The sequence below is a fragment of the Saccoglossus kowalevskii genome, chromosome 17 (genome assembly GCF_978046115.1).
Source record: "Saccoglossus kowalevskii chromosome 17, keSacKowa6.1, whole genome shotgun sequence".
NCBI lineage: Eukaryota > Metazoa > Hemichordata > Enteropneusta > Harrimaniidae > Saccoglossus > Saccoglossus kowalevskii.
In genome coordinates this window covers 31,250,267-31,268,465 of record NC_140657.1, presented here as the reverse complement: position 1 = coordinate 31,268,465, position 18,199 = coordinate 31,250,267, and the positions used below count along the sequence as shown (strand labels likewise).

Sequence of the window (18,199 nt, the reverse complement as noted above, 5' to 3'; positions counted from 1 at the left end):
GTACTCGATTGTCCCAAACCTCCATAATAAGTCAATGCTTTGATTTCACGCACGAAGATACTTCAAATGAGTCTATGAGCTGACAATGATTTGTATTTTTATGAGAAAACGTTTAATCTAATTCAAAGCATTAATTAAATACCGAGTTATTACAATGAAATGTTTGAATTGTTTATGTTTAATTTATCTCAGCGATGTGAGAGAGCAACATCTGTTTTTATGTCAACTACGTTTCAAAATTACGCCCGCTAAGGGGGTTGAACCCTTGACCTGAGGATTAAAAGTCAAACGCTCTACCGACTGAGCTAACCGGGCTGCTCAGGATCCTGTCTTTTCGTACTCGATTGTCCCAAACCTCCATAATAAGTCAATGCTTTGATTTCACGCACGAAGATACTTCAAATGAGTCTATGAGCTGACAATGATTTGTAATTTTATGAGAAAACGTTTAATCTAATTCAAAGCATTAATGAAATACCGAGTTATTACAATGAAATCGTTGAATTCTTTGTGTTTTATTTATCTCAGCGATGCGAGCGAATAATATCAAGTTATTAGAATGAAATGTTTGAATTGTTTATTTTTCGGACTCTGTCTTTTCGTAGTCGATTGTCCCAAATCTCCATAATAAGTCAATGCTTTGATTTCACGCACGAAGATACTTCAAATGAGTCTGTGAGCTGACAATGATTTGTATTTTTATGGGAAAACGTTTAATCTAATTCAAGGCATTAATTAAATACCGAGTTATTACAATGAAATGTTTGAATTGTTTAGGTTTTATTTATCTCAGCGATGTGAGAGAGCAACATCTGTTTTTATGTCAACTACGTTGCAAAATCACGTCCGCTAAGACGGTTGAACCCTTGACCTTAGGATTAAAAGTCCCACGCTCTACCGACCGAGCTAACCGGGCTGCTCAGATCCTGTCTTTTCGTACTCCATTGTCCCAAACCTCCATAATAAGTCAATGCTTTGATTTCACGCACGAAGATACTTCAAATGAGTCTATGAGCTGTCAATGATTTGTATTTTTATGACAAAACGTTTAATCTAATTCAAAGCATTAATTAAATACCGAGTTATTACAATGAAATGTTTGAATTGTTTATGTTTTATTTATCTCAGCGATGTAAGCAAGCAATATCTATTTTCATGTGAACAACGTTTCAAAATTACGCACGTTAAGGGGGTTGAACCCTTGACCTCAGGATTAAAAGTCCCACGCTCTACCGACTGAGCTAACCGGGCTGTTTAGGATCACGTATTTTCGAACTCGATTGTCCGAAACCTCCATAATAGGTCAATGCTTTGATTTCACGCACGAAGATACTTCAAATGAGTCTATGAGCTGACAATGATTTGTATTTTTATGAGAAAACGTTTAATCTAATTCAAAGCATTAATTAAATACCGAGTTATTACAATGAAATGTTTGAATTGTTTATGTTTTATTTATCTCAGCGATGTGAGAGAGCAACATCTGTTTTTATGTCAACTACGTTTCAAAATTACGCCCGCTAAGGGGTTGAACCCTTGACCTTAGGATTAAAAGTCACACGCTCTACCGACTGAGCTAACCGGGCTGCTCAGGATCCTGTCTTTTCGTACTCGATTGTCCCAAACCTCCATAATAAGTCAATGCTTTGATTTCATGCACGAAGATACTTCAAATGAGTCTATGAGCTGACAATGATTTGTATTTTATGAGAAAACGTTTAATCTAATTCAAAGCATTAATTAAATACCGAGTTATTACAATGAAATGTTTGAATTGTTTATGTTTTATTTATCTCAGCGATGTAAGCAAGCAATATCTATTTTCATGTGAACAACGTTTCAAAATTACGCCCGTTAAGGGGGTTGAACCCTTGACCTCAGGATTAAAAGTCCCACGCTCTACCGACTGAGCTAACCGAGCTGCTCAGGATCCTGTCTTTTCGTACTCGATTGTCCCAAACCTCCATAATAAGTGAATGCTTTGATTTCATGCACGAAGATACTTCAAATGAGACTATGAGTTGACAATGATTTGTGTTTTTATGAGAAAACGTTTAATCTAATTCAAAGCATTAATTAAATACCGAGTTATTACAATGAAATATTGAATTGTTTATGTGTTATTTATCTCAGCGATGTGAGCAAAGAATATCTATTTTTATGTGAACCACGTTTCAAAATTACGCCCGCTAAGGGGGTTGAACCCTTAACCTTAGGATTAAAAGTCACACGCTCTACCGACTGAGCTAACCGGGCTGCTCAGGATCCTGTCTTTTCGTACTCGATTGTCCCAAACCTCCATAATAAGTCAATGCTTTGATTTCATGCACGAAGATACTTCAAATGAGTCTATGAGCTGACAATGATTTGTATTTTATGAGAAAACGTTTAATCTAATTCAAAGCATTAATTAAATACCGAGTTATTACAATGAAATGTTTGAATTGTTTATGTTTTATTTATCTCAGCGATGTAAGCAAGCAATATCTATTTTCATGTGAACAACGTTTCAAAATTACGCCCGTTAAGGGGGTTGAACCCTTGACCTCAGGATTAAAAGTCCCACGCTCTACCGACTGAGCTAACCGGGCTGCTCAGGATCCTGTCTTTTCGTACTCGATTGTCCCAAACCTCCATAATAAGTGAATGCTTTGATTTCATGCACGAAGATACTTCAAATGAGTCTATGAGATGTCAATGATTTTTATTTTTATAAGAAAACGTTTAATCTAATTCAAAGCATTAACTAAATACCGAGTTATTACAATGAAATGTTTGAATTGTTTATGTTTTATTTATCTCAGCGATGTGAGAGAGCAACATCTGTTTTTAATGTCAACTACGTTTCAAAATTAAGCCCGCTAAGGGGGTTGAACCCTTGACCTTAGGATTAAAAGTCCCACGCTCTACCGACTGAGCTAACCGGGCTGCTCAGGATCCTGTCTTTTCGTACTCGATTGTCCCAAACCTCCATAATATGTCAATGCTTTGATTTCATGCACGAAGATACTTCAAATGAGTCTATGAGTTGACAATGATTTGTGTTTTTATGAGAAAACGTTTAATCTAATTCAAAGTATTAATTAAATACCGAGTTATTACAATGAAATGTTTGAATTGTTTATGTTTTATTTATCTCAGCGATGTAAGCAAGCAATATCTATTTTCATGTGAACAACGTTTCAAAATTACGCCTGTTAAGGGGGTTGAACCCTTGACCTTAGGATTAAAAGTCCCACGCTCTACCGACTGAGCTAACCGGGCTGCTCAGGATCCTGTCTTTTCGTACTCGATTGTCCCAAACCTCCATAATAAGTCAATGCTTTGATTTCATGCACGAAGATACTTCAAATGAGTCTATGAGCTGACAATGATTTGTATTTTTATGAGAAAACGTTTAATCTAATTCAAAGCATTAATTAAATACCGAGTTATTACAATGAAATGTTTGAATTGTTTATGTTTTATTTATCTCAGCGATGTAAGCAAGCAATATCTATTTTCATGTGAACAACGTTTCAAAATTACGCCCGTTACGGGGGTTGAAACCTTGACCTCAGGATTAAAAGTCCCACGCTCTACCGACTGAGCTAACCGGTCTGCTCAGGATCCTGTCTTTTCGTACTCGATTGTCCCAAACCTCCATAATAAGTGAATGCTTTGATTTCATGCACGAAGATACTTCAAATGAGTCTATGAGATGTCAATGATTTGTATTTTTATAAGAAAACGTTTAATCTAATTCAAAGCATTAATTAAATACCGAGTTATTACAATGAAATATTGAATTGTTTATGTTTTATTTATCTCAGCGATGTGAGAGAGCAACATCTGTTTTTATGTCAACTACGTTGCAAAATCACGCCCGCTAAGGCGGTTGAACCCTTGACCTTAGGATTAAAAGTCCCACCCTCTACCGACCGAGCTAACCGGGCTGCTCAGGATCCTGTCTTTTCGTACTCGATTGTCCCAAACCTCCATAATAAGTCAATGCTTTGATTTCACGCACGAAGATACTTCAAATGAGTCTATGAGCTGACAATGATTTGTATTTTTATGAGAAAACGTTTAATCTAATTCAAAGCATTAATTAAATACCGAGTTATTACAATGAAATGTTTGAATTGTTTATGTTTAATTTATCTCAGCGATGTGAGAGAGCAACATCTGTTTTTATGTCAACTACGTTTCAAAATTACGCCCGCTAAGGGGGTTGAACCCTTGACCTGAGGATTAAAAGTCAAACGCTCTACCGACTGAGCTAACCGGGCTGCTCAGGATCCTGTCTTTTCGTACTCGATTGTCCCAAACCTCCATAATAAGTCAATGCTTTGATTTCACGCACGAAGATACTTCAAATGAGTCTATGAGCTGACAATGATTTGTAATTTTATGAGAAAACGTTTAATCTAATTCAAAGCATTAATGAAATACCGAGTTATTACAATGAAATCGTTGAATTCTTTGTGTTTTATTTATCTCAGCGATGCGAGCGAATAATATCAAGTTATTAGAATGAAATGTTTGAATTGTTTATTTTTCGGACTCTGTCTTTTCGTAGTCGATTGTCCCAAATCTCCATAATAAGTCAATGCTTTGATTTCACGCACGAAGATACTTCAAATGAGTCTGTGAGCTGACAATGATTTGTATTTTTATGGGAAAACGTTTAATCTAATTCAAGGCATTAATTAAATACCGAGTTATTACAATGAAATGTTTGAATTGTTTAGGTTTTATTTATCTCAGCGATGTGAGAGAGCAACATCTGTTTTTATGTCAACTACGTTGCAAAATCACGTCCGCTAAGACGGTTGAACCCTTGACCTTAGGATTAAAAGTCCCACGCTCTACCGACCGAGCTAACCGGGCTGCTCAGATCCTGTCTTTTCGTACTCCATTGTCCCAAACCTCCATAATAAGTCAATGCTTTGATTTCACGCACGAAGATACTTCAAATGAGTCTATGAGCTGTCAATGATTTGTATTTTTATGACAAAACGTTTAATCTAATTCAAAGCATTAATTAAATACCGAGTTATTACAATGAAATGTTTGAATTGTTTATGTTTTATTTATCTCAGCGATGTAAGCAAACAATATCTATTTTCACGTGATCAACGTATCAAAATTACGCCCGCTAAAGGGGTTGAACCCTTGACCTTAGGATTAAAAGTCCCACGCTCTACCGACTGAGCTAACCGAGCTGCTCAGGATCCTGTCTTTTCGTACTCGATTGTCCCAAACCTCCATAATAAGTCAATGCTTTGATTTCACGCACGAAGATACTTCAAATGAGTTTTTGAGCTGACAATGATTTGTATTTTTATGAGAAAACGTTTAATCTAATTCAAAGCATTAATTAAATACCGAGTTACTACAATGAAATGTTTGAATTGTTTATGTTTTGTTTATCTCAGCGATGTAAGCAAACAATATCTATTTTCATGTGAACAACGTTTCAAAATTACGCCCGCTAAGGGGGTTGAACCCTTGACTTTAGGTTTAAAAGTCCCACGCTCTACCGACTGAGCTAACCGGGCTGTTCAGGATCACGTATTTTCGAACTCGATTGTCCCAAACCTCCATAATAAGTCAATGCTTTGATTTCACGCACGAAGATACTTCAAATGAGTCTATGAGCTGTCAATGATTTGTATTTTTATGAGAAAACGTTTAATCTAATTCAAAGCATTAATTAAATACCGAGTTACTACAATGAAATGTTTGAATTGTTTATGTTTTGTTTATCTCAGCGATGTAAGCAAACAATATCTATTTTCATGTGAACAACGTTTCAAAATTACGCCCGCTAAGGGGGTTGAACCCTTGACTTTAGGTTTAAAAGTCCCACGCTCTACCGACTGAGCTAACGAGGCTGTTCAGGATCACGTATTTTCGAACTCGATTGTCCCAAACCTCCATAATAAGTCAATGCTTTGATTTCACGCACGAAGATACTTCAAATGAGTCTATGAGCTGTCAATGATTTGTATTTTTATGAGAAAACGTTTAATCTAATTCAAAGCATTAATTAAATACCGAGTTATTACAATGAAATGTTTGAATTGTTTATGTTTTATTTATCTCAGCGTTGTGAGAGAGCAACTTCTGTTTTTATGTCAACTACGTTTCAAAATTACGCCCGCTAAGGGGGTTGGAACCCTTGACCTTAGGATTAAAAGCCCCACGCTCTACCGACTGAGCTAACGAGGCTGCTCAGGATCCTGTCTTTTCGTACTCGATTGTCCCAAACCTCCATAATAAAGCAATGCTTTGATTTCACGCACGAAGATACTTCAAATGAGTCTATGAGATGTCAATAATTTGTATTTTCATAAGAAAACGTTTAATCTAATTCAAAGCATTAATGAAATACCGAGTTATTACAATGAAATGTTTGAATTGTTTATGTTTTATTTATCTCAGCGATGTAAGCAAGCAATATCTATTTTCATGTGAACAACGTTTCAAAATTACGCCCGTTAAGGGGGTTGAACCCTTGACCTTAGGATTAAAAGTCCCACGCTCTACCGACTGAGCTAACCGGGCTGCTCAGGATCCTGTCTTTTCGTACTCGATTGTCCCAAACCTCCATAATAAGTCAATGCTTTGATTTCATGCACGAAGATACTTCAAATGAGTCTATGAGCTGACAATGATTTGTATTTTTATGAGAAAACGTTTAATCTAATTCAAAGCATTAATTAAATACCGAGTTATTACAATGAAATGTTTGAATTGTTTATGTTTTATTTATCTCAGCGATGTAAGCAAGCAATATCTATTTTCATGTGAACAACGTTTCAAAATTACGCCCGTTACGGGGGTTGAAACCTTGACCTCAGGATTAAAAGTCCCACGCTCTACCGACTGAGCTAACCGGGCTGCTCAGGATCCTGTCTTTTCGTACTCGATTGTCCCAAACCTCCATAATAAGTGAATGCTTTGATTTCATGCACGAAGATACTTCAAATGAGTCTATGAGATGTCAATGATTTGTATTTTTATAAGAAAACGTTTAATCTAATTCAAAGCATTAATTAAATACCGAGTTATTACAATGAAATGTTTGAATTGTTTATGTTTTATTTATCTCAGCGATGTGAGAGAGCAACATCTGTTTTTATGTCAACTACGTTTCAAAATTACGCCCGCTAAGGGGGTTGAACCCTTGACCTTAGGATTAAAAGTCCCACGCTCTACCGACTGAGCTAACCGGGCTGCTCAGGATCCTGTCTTTTCGTACTCGATTGTCCCAAACCTCCATAATAAGTCAATGCTTTGATTTCACGCACGAAGATACTTCAAATGAGTCTATGAGCTGTCAATGATTTGTATTTTTATGAGAAAACGTTTTATCTAATTCAAAGCATTAATTAAATACCGAGTTATTACAATGAAATGTTTGAATTGTTTATGTTTTATTTATCTCAGCGATGTGAGAGAGCAACATCTGTTTTTATGTCAACTACGTTTCAAAATTACGCCCGCTAAGGGGGTTGAACCCTTGACCTTGGGATTAAAAGTCCCACGCTCTACCGACTGAGCTAACCGGGCTGCTCAGGATCCTGTCTTTTCGTACTCGATTGTCCCAAACCTCCATAATAAGTCAATGCTTTGATTTCACGCACGAAGATACTTCAAATGAGTCTATGAGCTGACAATGATTTGTAATTTTATGAGAAAACGTTTAATCTAATTCAAAGCATTAATTAAATACCGAGTTATTACAATGAAATATTGAATTGTTTATGTTTTATTTATCTCAGCGATGTGAGAGAGCAACATCTGTTTTTATGTCAACTACGTTGCAAAATCACGCCCGTTAAGGCGGTTGAACCCTTGACCTTAGGATTAAAAGTCCCACCCTCTACCGACCGAGCTAACCGGGCTGCTCAGGATCCTGTCTTTTCGTACTCGATTGTCCCAAACCTCCATAATAAGTCAATGCTTTGATTTCACGCACGAAGATACTTCAAATGAGTCTATGAGCTGACAATGATTTGTATTTTTATGAGAAAACGTTTAATCTAATTCAAAGCATTAATTAAATACCGAGTTATTACAATGAAATGTTTGAATTGTTTATGTTTAATTTATCTCAGCGATGTGAGAGAGCAACATCTGTTTTTATGTCAACTACGTTTCAAAATTACGCCCGCTAAGGGGGTTGAACCCTTGACCTGAGGATTAAAAGTCAAACGCTCTACCGACTGAGCTAACCGGGCTGCTCAGGATCCTGTCTTTTCGTACTCGATTGTCCCAAACCTCCATAATAAGTCAATGCTTTGATTTCACGCACGAAGATACTTCAAATGAGTCTATGAGCTGACAATGATTTGTAATTTTATGAGAAAACGTTTAATCTAATTCAAAGCATTAATGAAATACCGAGTTATTACAATGAAATCGTTGAATTCTTTGTGTTTTATTTATCTCAGCGATGCGAGCGAATAATATCAAGTTATTAGAATGAAATGTTTGAATTGTTTATTTTTCGGACTCTGTCTTTTCGTAGTCGATTGTCCCAAATCTCCATAATAAGTCAATGCTTTGATTTCACGCACGAAGATACTTCAAATGAGTCTATGAGCTGACAATGATTTGTATTTTTATGAGAAAACGTTTAATCTAATTCAAAGCATTAATTAAATACCGAGTTATTACAATGAAATGTTTGAATTGTTTATGTTTAATTTATCTCAGCGATGTGAGAGAGCAACATCTGTTTTTATGTCAACTACGTTTCAAAATTACGCCCGCTAAGGGGGTTGAACCCTTGACCTGAGGATTAAAAGTCAAACGCTCTACCGACTGAGCTAACCGGGCTGCTCAGGATCCTGTCTTTTCGTACTCGATTGTCCCAAACCTCCATAATAAGTCAATGCTTTGATTTCACGCACGAAGATACTTCAAATGAGTCTATGAGCTGACAATGATTTGTAATTTTATGAGAAAACGTTTAATCTAATTCAAAGCATTAATGAAATACCGAGTTATTACAATGAAATCGTTGAATTCTTTGTGTTTTATTTATCTCAGCGATGCGAGCGAATAATATCAAGTTATTAGAATGAAATGTTTGAATTGTTTATTTTTCGGACTCTGTCTTTTCGTAGTCGATTGTCCCAAATCTCCATAATAAGTCAATGCTTTGATTTCACGCACGAAGATACTTCAAATGAGTCTATGAGCTGTCAATGATTTGTATTTTTATGAGAAAACGTTTTATCTAATTCAAAGCATTAATTAAATACCGAGTTATTACAATGAAATGTTTGAATTGTTTATGTTTTATTTATCTCAGCGATGTGAGAGAGCAACATCTGTTTTTATGTCAACTACGTTTCAAAATTACGCCCGCTAAGGGGGTTGAACCCTTGACCTTAGGATTAAAAGTCCCACGCTCTACCGACTGAGCTAACTGGGCTGCTCAGGATCCTGTCTTTTCGTACTCGATTGTCCCAAACCTCCATAATAAGTCAATGCTTTGATTTCACGCACGAAGATACTTCAAATGAGTCTATGAGCTGACAATGATTTGTAATTTTATGAGAAAACGTTTAATCTAATTCAAAGCATTAATTAAATACCGAGTTATTACAATGAAATATTGAATTGTTTATGTTTTATTTATCTCAGCGATGTGAGAGAGCAACATCTGTTTTTATGTCAACTACGTTGCAAAATCACGCCCGCTAAGGCGGTTGAACCCTTGACCTTAGGATTAAAAGTCCCACCCTCTACCGACCGAGCTAACCGGGCTGCTCAGGATCCTGTCTTTTCGTACTCGATTGTCCCAAACCTCCATAATAAGTCAATGCTTTGATTTCACACACGAAGATACTTCAAATGAGTCTATGAGCTGACAATGATTTGTATTTTTATGAGAAAACGTTTAATCTAATTCAAAGCATTAATTAAATACCGAGTTATTACAATGAAATGTTTGAATTGTTTATGTTTAATTTATCTCAGCGATGTGAGAGAGCAACATCTGTTTTTATGTCAACTACGTTTCAAAATTACGCCCGCTAAGGGGGTTGAACCCTTGACCTGAGGATTAAAAGTCAAACGCTCTACCGACTGAGCTAACCGGGCTGCTCAGGATCCTGTCTTTTCGTACTCGATTGTCCCAAACCTCCATAATAAGTCAATGCTTTGATTTCACGCACGAAGATACTTCAAATGAGTCTATGAGCTGACAATGATTTGTAATTTTATGAGAAAACGTTTAATCTAATTCAAAGCATTAATGAAATACCGAGTTATTACAATGAAATCGTTGAATTCTTTGTGTTTTATTTATCTCAGCGATGCGAGCGAATAATATCAAGTTATTAGAATGAAATGTTTGAATTGTTTATTTTTCGGACTCTGTCTTTTCGTAGTCGATTGTCCCAAATCTCCATAATAAGTCAATGCTTTGATTTCACGCACGAAGATACTTCAAATGAGTCTGTGAGCTGACAATGATTTGTATTTTTATGGGAAAACGTTTAATCTAATTCAAAGCATTAATTAAATACCGAGTTATTACAATGAAATGTTTGAATTGTTTAGGTTTTATTTATCTCAGCGATGTGAGAGAGCAACATCTGTTTTTATGTCAACTACGTTGCAAAATCACGCCCGCTAAGACGGTTGAACCCTTGACCTTAGGATTAAAAGTCCCACGCTCTACCGACCGAGCTAACCGGGCTGCTCAGATCCTGTCTTTTCGTACTCCATTGTCCCAAACCTCCATAATAAGTCAATGCTTTGATTTCACGCACGAAGATACTTCAAATGAGTCTATGAGCTGTCAATGATTTGTATTTTTATGACAAAACGTTTAATCTAATTCAAAGCATTAATTAAATACCGAGTTATTACAATGAAATGTTTGAATTGTTTATGTTTTATTTATCTCAGCGATGTAAGCAAACAATATCTATTTTCACGTGATCAAAGTATCAAAATTACGCCCGCTAAAGGGGTTGAACCCTTGACCTTAGGATTAAAAGTCCCACGCTCTACCGACTGAGCTAACCGAGCTGCTCAGGATCCTGTCTTTTCGTACTCGATTGTCCCAAACCTCCATAATAAGTCAATGCTTTGATTTCACGCACGAAGATACTTCAAATGAGTTTATGAGCTGACAATGATTTGTATTTTTATGAGAAAACGTTTAATCTAATTCAAAGCATTAATTAAATACCGAGTAACTACAATGAAATGTTTGAATTGTTTATGTTTTGTTTATCTCAGCGATGTAAGCAAACAATATCTATTTTCATGTGAACAACGTTTCAAAATTACGCCCGCTAAGGGGGTTGAACCCTTGACCTTAGGTTTAAAAGTGCCACGCTCTACCGACTGAGCTAACCGGGCTGTTCAGGATCACGTATTTTCGAACTCGATTGTCCCAAACCTCCATAATAAGTCAATGCTTTGATTTCACGCACGAAGATACTTCAAATGAGTCTATGAGCTGTCAATGATTTGTATTTTTATGAGAAAACGTTTAATCTAATTCAAAGCATTAATTAAATACCGAGTTATTACAATGAAATGTTTGAATTGTTTATGTTTTATTTATCTCAGCGTTGTGAGAGAGCAACATCTGTTTTTATGTCAACTACGTTTCAAAATTACGCCCGCTAAGGGGGTTGGAACCCTTGACCTTAGGATTAAAAGCCCCACGCTCTACCGACTGAGCTAACGAGGCTGCTCAGGATCCTGTCTTTTCGTACTCGATTGTCCCAAACCTCCATAATATGTCAATGCTTTGATTTCATGCACGAAGATACTTCAAATGAGTCTATGAGTTGACAATGATTTGTGTTTTTATGAGAAAACGTTTAATCTAATTCAAAGCATTAATTAAATACCGAGTTATTACAATGAAATGTTTGAATTGTTTATGTTTTATTTATCTCAGCGATGTAAGCAAGCAATATCTATTTTCATGTGAACAACGTTTCAAAATTACGCCCGTTAAGGGGGTTGAACCCTTGACCTTAGGATTAAAAGTCCCACGCTCTACCGACTGAGCTAACCGGGCTGCTCAGGATTCTGTCTTTTCGTACTCGATTGTCCCAAACCTCCATAATAAGTCAATGCTTTGATTTCATGCACGAAGATACTTCAAATGAGTCTATGAGCTGACAATGATTTGTATTTTTATGAGAAAACGTTTAATCTAATTCAAAGCATTAATTAAATACCGAGTTATTACAATGAAATGTTTGAATTGTTTATGTTTTATTTATCTCAGCGATGTAAGCAAGCAATATCTATTTTCATGTGAACAACGTTTCAAAATTACGCCCGTTACGGGGGTTGAAACCTTGACCTCAGGATTAAAAGTCCCACGCTCTACCGACTGAGCTAACCGGGCTGCTCAGGATCCTGTCTTTTCGTACTCGATTGTCCCAAACCTCCATAATAAGTGAATGCTTTGATTTCATGCACGAAGATACTTCAAATGAGTCTATGAGATGTCAATGATTTGTATTTTTATAAGAAAACGTTTAATCTAATTCAAAGCATTAATTAAATACCGAGTTATTACAATGAAATGTTTGAATTGTTTATGTTTTATTTATCTCAGCGATGTGAGAGAGCAACATCTGTTTTTATGTCAACTACGTTTCAAAATTACGCCCGCTAAGGGGGTTGAACCCTTGACCTTAGGATTAAAAGTCCCACGCTCTACCGACTGAGCTAACCGGGCTGCTCAGGATCCTGTCTTTTCGTACTCGATTGTCCCAAACCTCCATAATAAGTCAATGCTTTGATTTCACGCACGAAGATACTTCAAATGAGTCTATGAGCTGACAATGATTTGTAATTTTATGAGAAAACGTTTAATCTAATTCAAAGCATTAATTAAATACCGAGTTATTACAATGAAATCGTTGAATTGTTTGTGTTTTATTTATCTCAGCGATGCGAGCGAATAATATCAAGTTATTAGAATGAAATGTTTGAATTGTTTATTTTTCGGACTCTGTCTTTTCGTACTCGATTGTCCCAAACCTCCATAATAAGTCAATGCTTTGATTTCATGCACGAAGGTACTTCAAATGAGTCTATGAGCTGACAATGATTTGTATTTTTATGAGAAAACGTTTAATCTAATTCAAAGCATTAATTAAATACCGAGTTATTACAATGAAATGTTTGAATTGTTTATGTTTTATTTATCTCAGCGATGTAAGCAAGCAATATCTATTTTCATGTGAACAACGTTTCAAAATTACGCCCGTTAAGGGGGTTGAACCCTTGACCTCAGGATTAAAAGTCCCACGCTCTACCGACAGAGCTAACCGGGCTGCTCAGGATCCTGTCTTTTCGTACTCGATTGTCCCAAACCTCCATAATAAGTGAATGCTTTGATTTCATGCACGAAGATACTTCAAATGAGTCTATGAGATGTCAATGATTTGTATTTTTATAAGAAAACGTTTAATCTAATTCAAAGCATTAATTAATTACCGAGTTATTACAATGATATGTTTGAATTGTTTATGTTTTATTTATCTCAGCGATGTGAGAGAGCAACATCTGTTTTTATGTCAACTACGTTCAAAATTACGCCCGCTAAGGGGGTTGAACCCTTGACCTTAGGATTAAAAGTCCCACGCTCTACCGACTGAGCTAACCGGGCTGCTCAGGATCCTGTCTTTTCGTACTCGATTGTCCCAAACCTCCATAATAAGTCAATGCTTTGATTTCATGCACGAAGATACTTCAAATGAGTCTATGAGTTGACAATGATTTGTGTTTTTATGAGAAAACGTTTAATCTAATTCAAAGCATTAATTAAATACCGAGTTATTACAATGAAATGTTTGAATTGTTTATGTTTTATTTATCTCAGCGATGTAAGCAAGCAATATCTATTTTCATGTGAACAACGTTTCAAAATTACGCTTTTAATGGGGTTGAACCCTTGACCTCAGGATTAAAAGTCCCACGCTCTACCGACTGAGCTAACCGGGCTGCTCAGGATCCTGTCTTTTCGTACTCGATTGTCCCAAACCTCCATAATAAGTCAATGCTTTGATTTCACGCACGAAGATACTTCAAATGAGTCTATGAGATGACAATGATTTGTAATTTTATGAGAAAACGTTTAATCTAATTCAAAGCATTAATTAAATACCGAGTTATTACAATGAAATGTTTATGTTTTATTTATCTCAGCGATGTAAGCAAGCAATATCTATTTTCATGTGAACAACGTTTCAAAATTACGCCCGTTAAGGGGGTTGAACCCTTGACCTCAGGATTAAAAGTCCCACGCTCTACCGACTGAGCTAACCGGGCTGCTCAGGATCCTGTCTTTTCGTACTCAATTGTCCCAAACCTCCATAATAAGTCAATGCTTTGATTTCATGCACGAAGATACTTCAAATGAGTATATGAGCTGACAATGATTTGTATTTTTATGAGAAAACGTTTAATCTAATTCAAAGCATTAATTAAATACCGAGTTATTACAATGAAATGTTTGAATTGTTTATGTTTTATTTATCTCAGCGATGTAAGCAAGCAATATCTATTTTCATGTGAACAACGTTTCAAAATTACGCCCGTTAAGGGGGTTGAAACCTTGACCTCAGGATTAAAAGTCCCACGCTCTACCGACTGAGCTAACCAGGCTGCTCAGGATCCTGTCTTTTCGTACTCGATTGTCCCAAACCTCCATAATAAGTGAATGCTTTGATTTCATGCACGAAGATACTTCAAATGAGTCTATGAGATGTCAATGATTTGTATTTTTATAAGAAAACGTTTAATCTAATTCAAAGCATTAATTAAATACCGAGTTATTACAATGAAATGTTTGAATTGTTTATGTTTTATTTATCTCAGCGATGTGAGAGAGCAACATCTGTTTTTATGTCAACTACGTTTCAAAATTACGCCCGCTAAGGGGGTTGAACCCTTGACCTTAGGATTAAAAGTCCCACGCTCTACCGACTGAGCTAACCGGGCTGCTCAGGATCCTGTCTTTTCGTACTCGATTGTCCCAAACCTCCATAATAAGTCAATGATTTGATTTCACGCGCGAAGATACTTCAAATGAGTCTATGAGCTGTCAATGATTTGTATTTTTCTGAGAAAACGTTTAATCTAATTCAAAGCATTAATTAAATACCGAGTTATTACAATAAAATGTTTGAATTGCTTATGTTTTATTTATCTCAGCGTTGTGAGAGAGCAACATCTGTTTTTATGTCAACTACGTTTCAAAATTACGCCCGCTAAGGGGGTTGGAACCCTTGACCTTAGGATTAAAAGCCCCACGCTCTACCGACTGAGCTAACCGGGCTGCTCAGGATCCTATCTTTTCGTACTCGATTGTCCCAAACCTCCATAATAAGTCAATGCTTTGATTTCACGCACGAAGATACTTCAAATGAGTCTATGAGCTGACAATGATTTGTATTTTTATGAGAAAACATTTAATCTAATTCAAAGCATTAATTAAATACCGAGTTATTACAATGAAATGTTTGAATTGTTTATGTTTTATTTATCTCAGCGATGTAAGCAAACAATATCTATTTTCATGTGAACAACGTTTCAAAATTACGCCCGCTAAGGGGGTTGAACCCTTGACCTTAGGATTAAAAGTCCCACGCTCTACCGACTGAGCTAACCGGGCTGTTCAGGATCACGTATTTTCGAACTCGATTGTCCCAAACCTCCATAATAAGTCAATGCTTTGATTTCACGCACGAAGATACTTCAAATGAGTCTATGAGTTGACAATGATTTGTGTTTTTATGAGAAAACGTTTAATCTAATTCAAAGCATTAATTAAATACCGAGTTATTACAATGAAATGTTTGAATTGTTTATGTTTTATTTATCTCAGCGATGTAAGCAAACAATATCTATTTTCATGTGAACAACGTTTCAAAATTACGCCCGCCAAAGGGGTTGAACCCTTGACCTTAGCATTAAAAGTCACACGCTCTACCGACTGAGCTAACCGGGCTGTTCAGGATCACGTATTTTCGAACTCGATTGTCCCAAACCTCCATAATAAGTCAATGCTTTGATTTCATGCACGAAGATACTTCAAATGAGTCTATGAGCTGTCAATGATTTGTATTTTTATGAGAAAATGTTTAATCTAATTCAAAGCATTAATTAAATACCGAGTTATTACAATGAAATGTTTGAATTGTTTATGTTTTATTTATCTCAGCGATGTGAGAGAGCAACATCTGTTTTTATGTCAACTACGTTTCACAATTACGCCCGCTAAGGGGGTTGAACCCTTGACCTTAGGATTAAAAGTCCCACGCTCTACCGACTGAGCTAACCGGGCTGCTCAGGATCCTGTCTTTTCGTACTCGATTGTCCCAAACCTCCATAATAAGTCAATGCTTTGATTTCATGCACGAAGATACTTCAAATGAGTCTATGAGTTGACAATGATTTGTGTTTTTATGAGAAAACGTTTAATCTAATTCAAAGCATTAATTAAATACCGAGTTATTACAATGAAATGTTTGAATTGTTTATGTTTTATTTATCTCAGCGATGTAAGCAAACAATATCTATTTTCATGTGAACAACGTTTCAAAATTACGCCCGCCAAAGGGGTTGAACCCTTGACCTTAGCATTAAAAGTCACACGCTCTACCGACTGAGCTAACCGGGCTGTTCAGGATCACGTATTTTCGAACTCGATTGTCCCAAACCTCCATAATAAGTCAATGCTTTGATTTCACGCACGAAGATACTTCAAATGAGTCTATGAGTTGTCAATGATTTGTATTTTTATGAGAAAACGTTTAATCTAATTCAAAGCATTAATTAAATACCGAGTTATTACAAAGAAATGTTTGAATTGTTTATGTTTTATTTATCTCAGCGATGTGAGAGAGCAACATCTGTTTTTATGTCAACTACGTTTCAAAATTACGCCCGCTAAGGGGGTTGAACCATTGACCTTAGGATTAAAAGTCCCACGCTCTACCGACTGAGCTAACCGGGCTGCTCAGGATCCTGTCTTTTCGTACTCGATTGTCCCAAACCTCCATAATAAGTCAATGCTTTGATTTCATGCACGAAGATACTTCAAATGAGTCTATGAGTTGACAATGATTTGTGTTTTTATGAGAAAACGTTTAATCTAATTCAAAGCATTAATTAAATACCGAGTTATTACAATGAAATGTTTGAATTGTTTATGTTTTATTTATCTCAGCGATGTAAGCAAGCAATATCTATTTTCATGTGAACAACGTTTCAAAATTACGCCCGTTAAGGGGGTTGAACCCTTGACCTCAGGATTAAAAGTCCCACGCTCTACCGACTGAGCTAACCGGGCTGCTCAGGATCCTGTCTTTTCGTACTCGATTGTCCCAAACCTCCATAATAAGTCAATGCTTTGATTTCATACACGAAGATACTTCAAATGAGTCTATGAGCTGACAATGATTTGTATTTTTATGAGAAAACGTTTAATCTAATTCAAAGCATTAATTAAATACCGAGTTATTACAATGAAATGTTTGAATTGTTTATGTTTTATTTATCTCAGCGATGTAAGCAAGCAATATCTATTTTCATGTGAACAACGTTTCAAAATTACGCCCGTTAAGGGGGTTGAAACCTTGACCTCAGGATTAAAAGTCCCACGCTCTACCGACTGAGCTAACCGGGCTGCTCAGGATCCTGTCTTTTCGTACTCGATTGTCCCAAACCTCCATAATAAGTGAATGCTTTGATTTCATGCACGAAGATACTTCAAATGAGTCTATGAGATGTCAATGATTTGTATTTTTATAAGAAAACGTTTAATCTAATTCAAAGCATTAATTAAATACCGATTTATTACAATGAAATGTTTGAATTGTTTATGTTTTATTTATCTCAGCGATGTGAGAGAGCAACATTCAAAATTACGCCCGCCAAAGGGGTTGAACCCTTGACCTTAGCATTAAAAGTCACACGCTCTACCGACTGAGCTAACCGGGCTGTTCAGGATCACGTATTTTCGAACTCGATTGTCCCAAACCTCCATAATAAGTCAATGCTTTGATTTCACGCACGAAGATACTTCAAATGAGTCTATGAGTTGTCAATGATTTGTATTTTTATGAGAAAACGTTTAATCTAATTCAAAGCATTTATTAAATACCGAGTTATTACAAAGAAATGTTTGAATTGTTTATGTTTTATT

At 36.2% G+C, this 18,199-nt stretch overlaps 11 non-coding genes across 11 annotated transcripts; all 11 read right to left on the bottom strand.

Moving 5' to 3' along the window:
• Positions 1-2,855: 2,855 nt before the first annotated feature.
• TRNAK-UUU (transfer RNA lysine (anticodon UUU)) lies at positions 2,856-2,928 on the bottom strand. The gene has a single exon. It is a non-coding gene; the product is annotated as a tRNA-Lys (tRNA).
• Positions 2,929-6,479: 3,551 nt separating this feature from the next.
• On the bottom strand, positions 6,480-6,552 carry TRNAK-UUU (transfer RNA lysine (anticodon UUU)). The gene has a single exon. It is a non-coding gene; the product is annotated as a tRNA-Lys (tRNA).
• Positions 6,553-7,151: 599 nt separating this feature from the next.
• Positions 7,152-7,224, bottom strand: TRNAK-UUU (transfer RNA lysine (anticodon UUU)). Its single transcript has one exon. It is a non-coding gene; the product is annotated as a tRNA-Lys (tRNA).
• Positions 7,225-7,487: 263 nt separating this feature from the next.
• On the bottom strand, positions 7,488-7,560 carry TRNAK-UUU (transfer RNA lysine (anticodon UUU)). Its single transcript has one exon. It is a non-coding gene; the product is annotated as a tRNA-Lys (tRNA).
• Positions 7,561-9,360: 1,800 nt separating this feature from the next.
• Positions 9,361-9,433, bottom strand: TRNAK-UUU (transfer RNA lysine (anticodon UUU)). The gene has a single exon. It is a non-coding gene; the product is annotated as a tRNA-Lys (tRNA).
• A 2,543-nt stretch (positions 9,434-11,976) lies between these two features.
• Positions 11,977-12,049, bottom strand: TRNAK-UUU (transfer RNA lysine (anticodon UUU)). The gene has a single exon. It is a non-coding gene; the product is annotated as a tRNA-Lys (tRNA).
• Positions 12,050-12,648: 599 nt separating this feature from the next.
• Positions 12,649-12,721, bottom strand: TRNAK-UUU (transfer RNA lysine (anticodon UUU)). The gene has a single exon. It is a non-coding gene; the product is annotated as a tRNA-Lys (tRNA).
• Positions 12,722-13,584: 863 nt separating this feature from the next.
• TRNAK-UUU (transfer RNA lysine (anticodon UUU)) lies at positions 13,585-13,657 on the bottom strand. Its single transcript has one exon. It is a non-coding gene; the product is annotated as a tRNA-Lys (tRNA).
• A 1,261-nt stretch (positions 13,658-14,918) lies between these two features.
• TRNAK-UUU (transfer RNA lysine (anticodon UUU)) lies at positions 14,919-14,991 on the bottom strand. The gene has a single exon. It is a non-coding gene; the product is annotated as a tRNA-Lys (tRNA).
• A 600-nt stretch (positions 14,992-15,591) lies between these two features.
• TRNAK-UUU (transfer RNA lysine (anticodon UUU)) lies at positions 15,592-15,664 on the bottom strand. The gene has a single exon. It is a non-coding gene; the product is annotated as a tRNA-Lys (tRNA).
• Positions 15,665-16,263: 599 nt separating this feature from the next.
• On the bottom strand, positions 16,264-16,336 carry TRNAK-UUU (transfer RNA lysine (anticodon UUU)). Its single transcript has one exon. It is a non-coding gene; the product is annotated as a tRNA-Lys (tRNA).
• Between the last annotated feature and the right edge of the window lie 1,863 nt (positions 16,337-18,199).